Here is a 10,465-nt window from a genome sequence, read left to right as displayed (position 1 = left end):
TGCCCAACCTGGCTAGGAGCTTTCAGTCTAAGCTATTCTCAGCAAGGGCAGTATTGCCCCTAAAGTGGTAAAAATCTGTCCTTGAGAGGAAAATTCTTTCTCTTGTCATGTATAAAACACAGAGATATATAGAGTGCATAAAGAGACATATAGTATAGTGGGGTATTAAGATTTCATGAGGGAGGGACAATTACAAAAAAAAAACTAACTAAAAAGGCTTCTGTGAGGACAAAAATAAAAGAGAAAACTAAAAAGATTGAGAAGCACTGGTCTAAGCCTATAGAAATTCCGTGAAGTGAAGAAAATAAATGTCACAAAATCAGAAGATACCATTTTTTTTTTTTTTAGATTGATCCTATTTGGGCCTCAAAACTGTTTAAAATGTTTCGCATTCTGTTCACTTGTCCCAGGATGGTGTAAATCCAAGGTAACAAGCTCCCCTTTACCTCTGCATGAGGAGCTCCAGTATCAGGTCTGTCCAGTTCCATTGACAGTCATTAAAATGTCCTTATTTTGTTCTTACGATTTAGTTATTCATTTTAGAGCTTCACTCTCATGCTCTATTCCAAGTCATCCTTTCTCCAAGCATTCATGGCCAGTTCTATGGGAAACTCTACCTCTTCCTCCAGAGGACCCCAGTTCTCTCTGTGACCTCCCAACATCGTCTGCCCTCTATTTTCACAGGGAGTTATGAGGCTCTTATGGAATGCCCCTTCCACACTCCTTGGAAATCTTCGCATCTCTTTCCAGTGCTGTTGTTACTCCTACATTACAAGCGAAGGGCAGGTAGACAAGCTAGATCTTAGACATAAGACCAGGGGAGTGGGATATTTCAGCTGCCCCAAATCTTGTGGCCCCCCTTATTGGGATTCAATGCTGAAAAGCACTCTTGTCCTCTCTTCCATGCGTAAGATGAGGAAGTAGCTTTTCTTCACTAGTGTAGCACCCCTAAAAAGCAGAACTGGCCCTCCTCTGTCACCCCTCCACACTCCCCTGCCCCATTCCCAAGCAGGCTGGCTTCTCCTCACTGACCCGGGAGAGGCGGCAGTCCTCTACAAACGATGCTCCTCGAAACATCGGATGTGGTGCACATACTTGACTCTCAGTGCTTTCTTTTTAATCCTCTCCTGAGGACATGCTTAGAGAGAGAGAGAGAAACATCAGTGAGAGGAGAAACATTGATTGGTTGCCTTCCATAGGTTCCCGACAGGATATCAAACCCTACTACCCCAATATGTGCCATGATCAGGAATCGAACCGGCAACCTTTTGGTGCACAGGACGATGCTCAACCCACTGAGCCACTCCAGCTGGACAGTCCTTCTTTATTCTCAGCTGTGAGCCTCAGTTGTTAGATCAAGCCCTAGGGCCCTAACATCACACAGTTAAACTAGCTTCCATTTAGCTTGGGCACTGTACTAAGCATTTGATACACATCATCTCCCTTATTTCTCATAGCCAACTGGTAAAATCTTACTTTCTTCCTTTTACAGGTCTTTGAAGTTAAGACTAAATTTTCTAAGGTACATAAACAACTTTCTAAAACACATAATGAATAAGTGGTTTGTCTACTAATGGAGTCCAGACCAGTTAGACTCTCAAGTCTAAGCTCTTAACCAATCTTTCTTTTTTCTTGAGTGAAAGTAAAATAAAATTAACTTGATTGTGGGCCTGCTTGATACGTATGCTTTGAGGGACCTAGTGTATGGCTAGCCCAGAAAATCTATGTCTAAAGTTGGGGCTCGAGAAAACATTAATAATTTATATTATAAATTTTGCATTTTTATAATGGATCTTATTTTTTTAACCCAAAATGAGAGAAGTATTTCATATGGAAGGCTCAATAATGGAAAATAACATGGTAGTACCCAGGCATTCTGGGGACGACTTAAAGAATTAAGAATACTTTTCCAGTTATTGATTTTTTTCAATATGTTTTAAGTGAAGAAGCAGAAAGATAGGAGGCTATGCCTAAGTAATAGGAATGATTCCAAAATAGCCTACCATCAAAATTGATGATACAAAGTATTAATATTTTATGAACCCCAACTTTATTGTGGGCGATCATAACTCAATCCAAACAGAGCATCATTTCTGCTTGGTAGATGAATAGTCTGTTGTAAGGCTGGCCAAGAACTGTGGACCCTTGTGTCATCTCTGATTCATCTGTGTGACCCATGCCTGAATCACAGCCGTGAACTCAGCCAATTGATGAAAAACAAGGGAGAGAAAAGAGGAAAAGGTCTGGAGGAGATTTGACTTGGAAATCGCTGTGCTTTATTTCTTACCTACAAATCCTCCTGTAATCCCATCTGCATGTGTATAGTTTCTAAAATTCATGATTAATCTCACAGATGTTTATATGGCCAACATTGTCAATATTCTTATTTATTCTCGACAAAATATCAGTTTCTTAGGGGTATGTTTTTAGCTTTCTAGTCCCCGTAGATCATCTTTGAGCAGACTGGTTGACACGCAATAATCCAACGATCTCATGATTGGAGCTATGGGAATGTACTGGTAGCTGCCTGGCTGAGTCACTGAAAACTCCAGTTTTCTGTTGTGCCTCTTCGTAATACCGTTGGATATCTGTGTCTAAGGACTGCTCCTTGCAGTGCAGAGGTTCAAGGTGCTTTGATGCTCCCAATTTACCTTCATTCAAACCTACATGGGAATAATCACAGCATGTTGGGCTTTTCGTTATCAGGACGACTGCCTCCTCTGAGGAAGCCATTCTGGGTCCACATTTCCTTCTCCTACATGAGCAAAGGGAGGGGTAAGTCAGAGGTCAAGGTCTGTGTTTCTAGACAAAGGGACTTTGAAAGCAGTGATGACCCTTCCGGTTTTAGGACAGCCGGGAGCAGAGCTATTGGGAATGCCAGGTTCTTCAGTATCCCCAGTGAATCACCCCAAATTCAAATTCTTGTTGGCAGAGTGCTACAACTAACCTGTGCAGAGACTTTAGAGAAATTCTGGGGAAGGGGGTGTCCAGAGGGAAAAAAGAAGATACATCTGTAACAAAAATAAATTAATAAAAATTGAAATCAAATCAAATAAAAAAATAAAGCAAACCCTTCTAATTTAGAAAGCCACGTAGTTAAATTAGTCTCTGAGGAGAATTACCAGTTCACTAAGGAAAGCAAAAACGCAACAAAACATTAAAGGACAGTAGGGTAGGGAGGGAGGGAAGGGGGGAGGGGGGAATCAGTACTCTGTGACTGTGATTTTGTTTTTTCCTTTGTACAGATAGAAAGTATTTGGCTATTGAATGTCCGACACTTCAGTAATTGTTTTGAAATGATTAAACAGGGAGGCCTTGTGGCCATTAGGTGAGAAAACCATTAATCAGTGGTTCTCAACCTTCTTAATGCCGCGACCCTTTAATACAGTTCCTCATGTTGTGGTGACCCCCAACCATAAAATTATTTTTGTTGCTACTTCATAACTGTAATTTTGCTACTGTTATGTCTTAGGTGACCCCTGTAAAAGGGTCGTTCGACCCCCAAAGGGGTCGCGATCCGCAGGTTGAGAACCACTGAATAAGGGCTTCCACACTCAGCTTATAACTTGTTTGCTGCACCTCAGTTACCCCCTCCAGGAAACAGCTGCAATGTTCCGCGGACCACAGAGGTCGAGGTGCCCGCTGTCTGTGTTTGGGGAGAGTGTGACCAGGCGGTATCTTCTCCCCATGGTCCTGTGAGGAGATGCCCCCTCCCCTCGTCCTCAGAGGCTCCACGACAAACCACTGTTGAGCCCCACCAGCAAACAGTTCTCTTAGAGGCACAGTTATTTCTAGCAGGACAACTCTTTGGCATAATAATGAAAAATAAGTTGTTAAATTGGATTTTTAGGAAACGTTTTCACTGGTTCCATAAGTACTCTTTGAAGTCCTCCTATACGTCCAGCACTGTGCGAGGCATTCGGAAGACACCAGCGAAAACGACAACAAAGCTGCGCTTTCAGGGGGTTTACATTTTAGCTGTAAACATCCCTCTGCACAAGCTACAGCCTGGGGCACCTGCTTTGAGTTATGACATAATATTCCTTTTATTTAAAACCATTGTCTAATGTAAAAAAAATTTAAGAGGGAAGGAGAACAAAAAAAAAAATGAAGAGGCACCAGAGAGGGGAGTGAAAAGAATTCAATATAGTCAAGCTTTTTGTGATTCCAATCTTCAGCAAATTAGGAATGGAAGACAATGCGCTGACGTCATGTCGCGATAGGCTACTTCGGTTTACTTACGGATTGTGTTTGCAGATTGTGAATAAGGATGAAGAGAGCGTTTTATATTTTAGTTCACTTAACTGTGACTATTTCAACTTTTAAGAAAAATTTCCAAGCTTATGTTGATTTTGTCCTACTTTTCACTTATTAATCCAGGTATTGAGTGTCTTCTGTATTTAAAACACTGTGCTAGGTGATTTGGATAGTAATTAAAGTGTTAAATTTTAACATAGTTTATATCAGCATTACATAGGTCAGGAAACAGATACTCAGAGATTACATGACCTGCTCAATATCACTCTGCGAGTAGATGAAAGAGGCTACATTTGCATCTAATTATTTAGTCCTCTATACTTTTGTGTCCTAATCTACAATTAAGGAATAATAATCACAACTTTGTAGAAATGTTCTAAGTATTACAAGTAATATACAAACAGTCGCTACGGCAGTGCCTAGAACAGAAAAGGCTGTATGATAGCTGATAGCTATTACACTGTGTATCTACTATAGCAACAGGGGACACCTGGTAGTAAAATGTAGCGACGACTGTATCAAAATTCCAGTATTTGCCCCGTGGGAAACTCAAGGTCTTCCCCAATATTTTTGTAATTATCCAGTGGTCGATATTTCCCCTCCATGATTTCCTGTTTCTAGTAAACTTATTGTTCACCCTATAACTTACAGTTGTTCCATTGCTGGAATAGCATAAAATTAATATTACACATCTGTCTTCTTAAAATCTCCTTGGTCATTTCAGCCAAATGGGCTCCAGCTCCCACACCTCAACCATACTCTTGTGTTACATGGAGTAGGGTAGCTCTCTCTCCTAACTAGTCACCTCAAGGCGTCAGCCGTAGCCCCAAGCAGATACCAATATATTTTCTTAAGGTGAAACACTTTATCCTTTAGGAAGACCTTTGACACCAGCTGATAAAATAAGTGTTCACAAAGAGTGCCCCTCAGTTTTACACGATTGGGCTGGACTTCCTGCCTGGGCTCAGGTTTGCTGGGTGAATCACTGTGGACAAGTTACTCTGTCATTTATTCCCTCAATTGTAAAATAAGAAACTTGGACGAGATGGTCAGCAAATCCATTTTTGCTCAGTAATTTTATTCTATTCAGAGCTTTCAGATAATTCCTTTTCTTCTAAATTTTGGCACAGGGGGTAGGGTTTGGAATGGATCTTGAGAATATTTCATAACCAATTGCGCAATGAAAGATATTTTATGCATAAGGAAGGATCATCAATTGTGTTTTTGCTGGTTCACCAAAAATGAAACAAAAGCCACAGCCTCTCCTTTAGCCCTTTCAATCACCATGCACGATAGGGCCCTGCTAATGAAAACAGAAGCAAAGGAGAGCCGATGGAAAAGGGCAGAAACACAATTGTGAGGATAAAATGTGTTACAATAATATTGATGAGACCAGGAAATATTTTCCTATCTAGGCACTGAAATTCATGGAGGTAATTGTTTTGTTATGCTGAAGCATTTGGCAGCGCCTTGTAGCAACATATTTTTTTCTGGTTAAAAAAAAAAAAAATACACGCTCATTGTAAGGGAATTAGAACGTTCAGAGGGATGAAAAAATAAAATGGATATGACTCCATATTATCAGCCAGGAATAACCATTGTTAATGTTTTGATTTCTTTCTATTGGAAATGATTGGAACCAATGTTACACCCTGGCTTATTTTTCTTAACATGGGTGGCAATTATATCTTTCCCATCAACCTAACAATGTTTTCTGAGGTGTTGAGTCATGGCTAAGGTCATAGTAACTGGAATTAGAGTGGGTGGATGACTTAGTTCTTAAAGTCAGGATTATGACTTTCTTTTAGGAGGAAATAGTCACGTTGGGCACTTGCTTTCAGAAACTCTGAAGGAGACTACAATCCATCTCAATATTTGAAGACTGTTTACTTTTCAGAGTAGCTGTATCTCTTCGTGACATGTCAGAGGGAGCTGCTGCTGTAACCCTGAGTGAGCACTTCACAGAAAGCGGCGAGAAGAGCTTGTTTGGGGTGGAAGGCTCGTTGAGGTTCAGGAGCAAAGTAAGTAGGGCCGATACAGTGCCTCAGGCACTGTGGCTCTGCTTGGCAGAGGTTCAAACCCTGGCGCGCCCCCTTGCTCGCTGACTGGCTTTACACATGTTTTCCTCTTTGGGACTCAGTTTCTTTCTTTCTTTCTTTTTTATTATTGATTTTAGAGAGAGAGGAAGGGAGAGGAAGAAAAAGATAGAAATATTGATGAGAGAGAACATCTATTGGTCACATTCTGCATGCCCCCACTGGGGATTTGGCCCACAACCTGGGCATGTGCCCTGACCAGGAATCGAACCTGTGACCTCTTGGTGCATAGGTTGATGCTCAACCAATGAGCTACACCGGCTGGGCTGTTTCTTAATATGCAATAAGTTTATCTTCTATCTCACTGGGACTCTAGAATCAATTGGTATAATGCATAAAATTTCCTTAGCCCAGAATATACTTTTAAGTGCAAAATAAATCTTAACTATGTATTGTTACTGTTGTTGTTGCTATTATTACCATCCATTTTTCACAAGTTCCAATAAGTCTCGGTGGGGTATAATCAGGAAACACTTACTTTTCTCTGGTCACAACTTCTCATTGCTATTTTTGGTCTCCCTTTTCCACTCCTTAGCAATATTGTGAGTAAAAGCTCTGACTCCTGTCCCTTTGGATTACTTACATTTATCCTGATTAAAACTCCCATCTCAAGTAATTTAGATCTCCTCTTTTCTTTTCCCCAGCAGCCTTGAACTGGGGCTCTGACTGCCTCCATGACGAGTGAGGAGCCTGGCCTCACCAACTCTTTCCTGCCCCCCCCCCCCGCCCCCATCCAGCAACCCTGACTAGGACAAGCGGGCGGGAGGGAAGGGACACGTGTTGATATTGCCCCCATGTCTCACTGGCCGCTCCTTCTGGTTGTTGCTTCTTCTCTGTGTGGTCATGACTGGCCTGGGTCTCTTCCAGTGTTGGCTCCCTCATGAGATGCTGGCTTGAGTTCTCTGGGGGGCCAGATGGGGCTTCCCCCACAGCACAGTGATCTGACATGTTATTCTGGGTCGGTATATTAGTTGGCTAGTGCTGCCATTACAGATGACCACAACCGAAATGGATGGTCTCATAGTTTTGCAGCCTCAGAGTTGAATTCAAGGCGTCAGCAGGGTTGGTTCCTTGGCTAGTGAAAGCGTCACCCCAATCTTTGTCTTCATCTTAACATAGCAGTCTCCCCACGCATGCGTGTTTGTCCAAGTTCCTCTTCATAAGGACAGTAGTCATGCTGGATCTGGACCATGCTGACAACCTCATCTTCACTAACTACATCTGCAGCAACCCCATTTCCGAGTAAAGTGTGTTCTGATGTACTGGTGGTTAGGACTTCAACATGACTTTAGGGAAGACACAATGTAACACATAACCGTCCACACCAACCATTCCCACGCCAACCAGCCCCTGCCAGACTCTTGCCTCTGTTGTTCAGGAAATCAGAGGGGTATGGGATGGGCGCCTCCCACTGACTCACGCCTTGCCAGGCCTGTGTGTATGGCAGCACTTCAGTGCCTAGGTCCTGTACTCGCCCATCCTCCCAGGCAAGGAGGTGCCTTGCAGACAGCCCGCCTGAGCTCATCCTCTCCATGATGCTAAGTGACTGAGCCTGTCATTCGTCGAAGCAAACATTCCACGATTATTAATACTCTTCAAATCTGGTTGCTCCAAAATGATTGTCATGAAGTATATCATTTACTGCCCCTCTCCCTAGATCGTGCCTGTCTGAAAGGAAGGAGATGGACATGGGAAGAGATACAAAGGCAACCAGGTGGCTCAGTGACACTTTGGTTAATTTCCTCGAAGGGAAATGCAGGCCTTCGTTCGCTCTGAGTTGCCACACGTGACACGTGAACTTCTAAGGTTCACTCTGTGCAGACCCTATCGCGTGCGTGCATTTCTTCATTTCAAAATACGTCTTCTCTTCAATACATTGTCCCATTATCCTTATCATGTGGAAAACTTGTTCGAGTGTATTAGTTGTCCAGCAAAATACTGTGGCAGGTTTTGGAGCAGAGGCTTGAGAGACAGAATCGCAATCCACACCTCGCGTGCCTGTGCAAAGTAACTGATGTCTTCAGTGACCCGCACGACGAGCCATGAGAGTTACAATTTTTAACTCAAAAAATGGTAGAGAAGAACAAACCCAATGGCCGTTGTTTTTCCCTCAGATCTCAGTACTAGTGATATAATCCTGGCCTATTTCACCATTTCTCCAAAGCAGTGGTTCTCAAAATGTATTCCCTGGGTCACCTGGGATATTACTAGAAATGCAAATGCTCAGGCCCACTCCAGACCCGCAGCATCAGAAACTCTATGATTCAAGAACCTCCTGGGGGGTTCTGAGGCACACACAAGTTTGAGAGGTACTGCTCTAAACCAGGAGTTCTTAACCACGGCCGCACCTTCAAACATCTGGGCCCCGAAGCAAAAATGGTCTGGGCTCTAACTCGTAGCAGTTAGATCACAACAGCCGAGGTGGGTTCCAAGCAGGATATTTTTAAGAAGTTCCTCAGATGATTCTAGTGAATGACTGGAATTGAGAACCACTGCTCTAAATCAACAGACTCGACACTGTCTGGGGCTGCTGTCGGGTGGGAATGGGCCCGGCTGCCAGGGCTCTGGGTCCCCACCCGAATTCACCTGGAGCCCCTGGACATTTAGCTGCTTTCCACTCTTGGCTTTACTGTGACGTTTTGTTTGAACAAAAGTTTCTGCGGCTAAAACGTACAAACATGAATTCCCTAAAGGATAATAAATTGTAAAAGCCAAGAGCCCCTTATTTCCTTCTAATTCCATTTGATGGAGAAGGTGAGACAGTAAAATAAATATATATGGAGCTTATCAGGGAAGAATAGCAGCAGGAGGCCCCTCGCGAGGTTATAGGAAATCTGAGGTTTGGAACGGGCTAAAGTGCATGGAAACATTTGTGTGGGAAGCTCAGGAATGTGGTGTGCTGTTCCAGCTGCTTCGTGCTTCCCTAATCTGATCCTCCAAAACCCCTTGCTCATTAGAACATAAATTACACTCTTACAGGTTAAAGCCACGTTCACCTTTTGAAAAATAATTCATGGTAGGACACAAAGGAGAGATGTTTTTCTCCTGATTTTAGTTAGCCAGCATCAAATCAATGAGCAAAAGTTGCCCTGGCCGATGTGGCTCAGCTGTTTGGAGCTTCGTCCTGTGCACCGAAAGTGGTGTGTTCGATTTCCGGCCAGGGCACATACTGGTTGCAGGGTTGATCCCCAGTTGGGGAGCATACAGGAGGCACCGATCAATGTTTCTCTCTCACATTGATGTTTCTCTCTCTCTCTCACTCTCCCTCTCCCTCTTTCTTTCCCTCTAAAATCATTTTTTTTTTAATCTGTGAGCAAAAAAATGAAATACAAAATACATAGATGCTTAAAATAATAGTAAGATGGCCAAAGAGGGGCTATGTAGGCACACACAGCCAACATTGGGATTTGTTGATGGCAAATAAAACGCTGCAACTGAAACTATTTTAGAATACCTATTTTAAGTATATTTATTTTAATTGAGGCAGTTTTTGTATATAAAGATTCAAGGTAAGAAGGAATAAATATAAATATAAAAGGTAAATAGCTTCATTGATCAAGGTACATAAATACTTTAGAAGGCAATTTGACTCTCTCTCTCTCTCTCTCTCTCACACACACACACACACACACACATACACAACCAATGGAAGACTTTGCCAACATTTGTGATTAGGGACTTTCAAATATCCACTAAGTCCCTGCAAAAGGAAACCTAACTAAAGAAAATCTCTAGCATGTTACACGCAATGACTGTGCTGATGATGGACATGAGTTCTGAGTAAGCACAAAAACAATGAACAATATTTAAATCTGGAGAAATATGAAAACAAATGCCAGATGAATGTCATAGGTGTCAATTGAACAGATGGAGAGAAGAATGGAGCTGCGGGGTGGGGAGGCAGAGGGGGCTGTCAAAGGTGGCAAAAACAGGAAACTCCAGCGAGTGGGATGCATGGTAGAATTATAATAATAACAGTGATCATCATAGGCACCTCCTTCCTCCCCACCCCCCACCCCCACAACTGTATAAATAAGGAACTAGAGTATGACAAACACTCCATAAAACACTCATAAAATCACATTGTCCTTCCAGCTCTCTTTATGTGAAAC

This window comes from Molossus molossus, unplaced genomic scaffold (genome assembly GCF_014108415.1).
Source record: "Molossus molossus isolate mMolMol1 unplaced genomic scaffold, mMolMol1.p scaffold_m16_p_14, whole genome shotgun sequence".
Classification (NCBI taxonomy): domain Eukaryota; kingdom Metazoa; phylum Chordata; class Mammalia; order Chiroptera; family Molossidae; genus Molossus; species Molossus molossus.
This window is presented reverse-complemented; position numbering follows the sequence as displayed.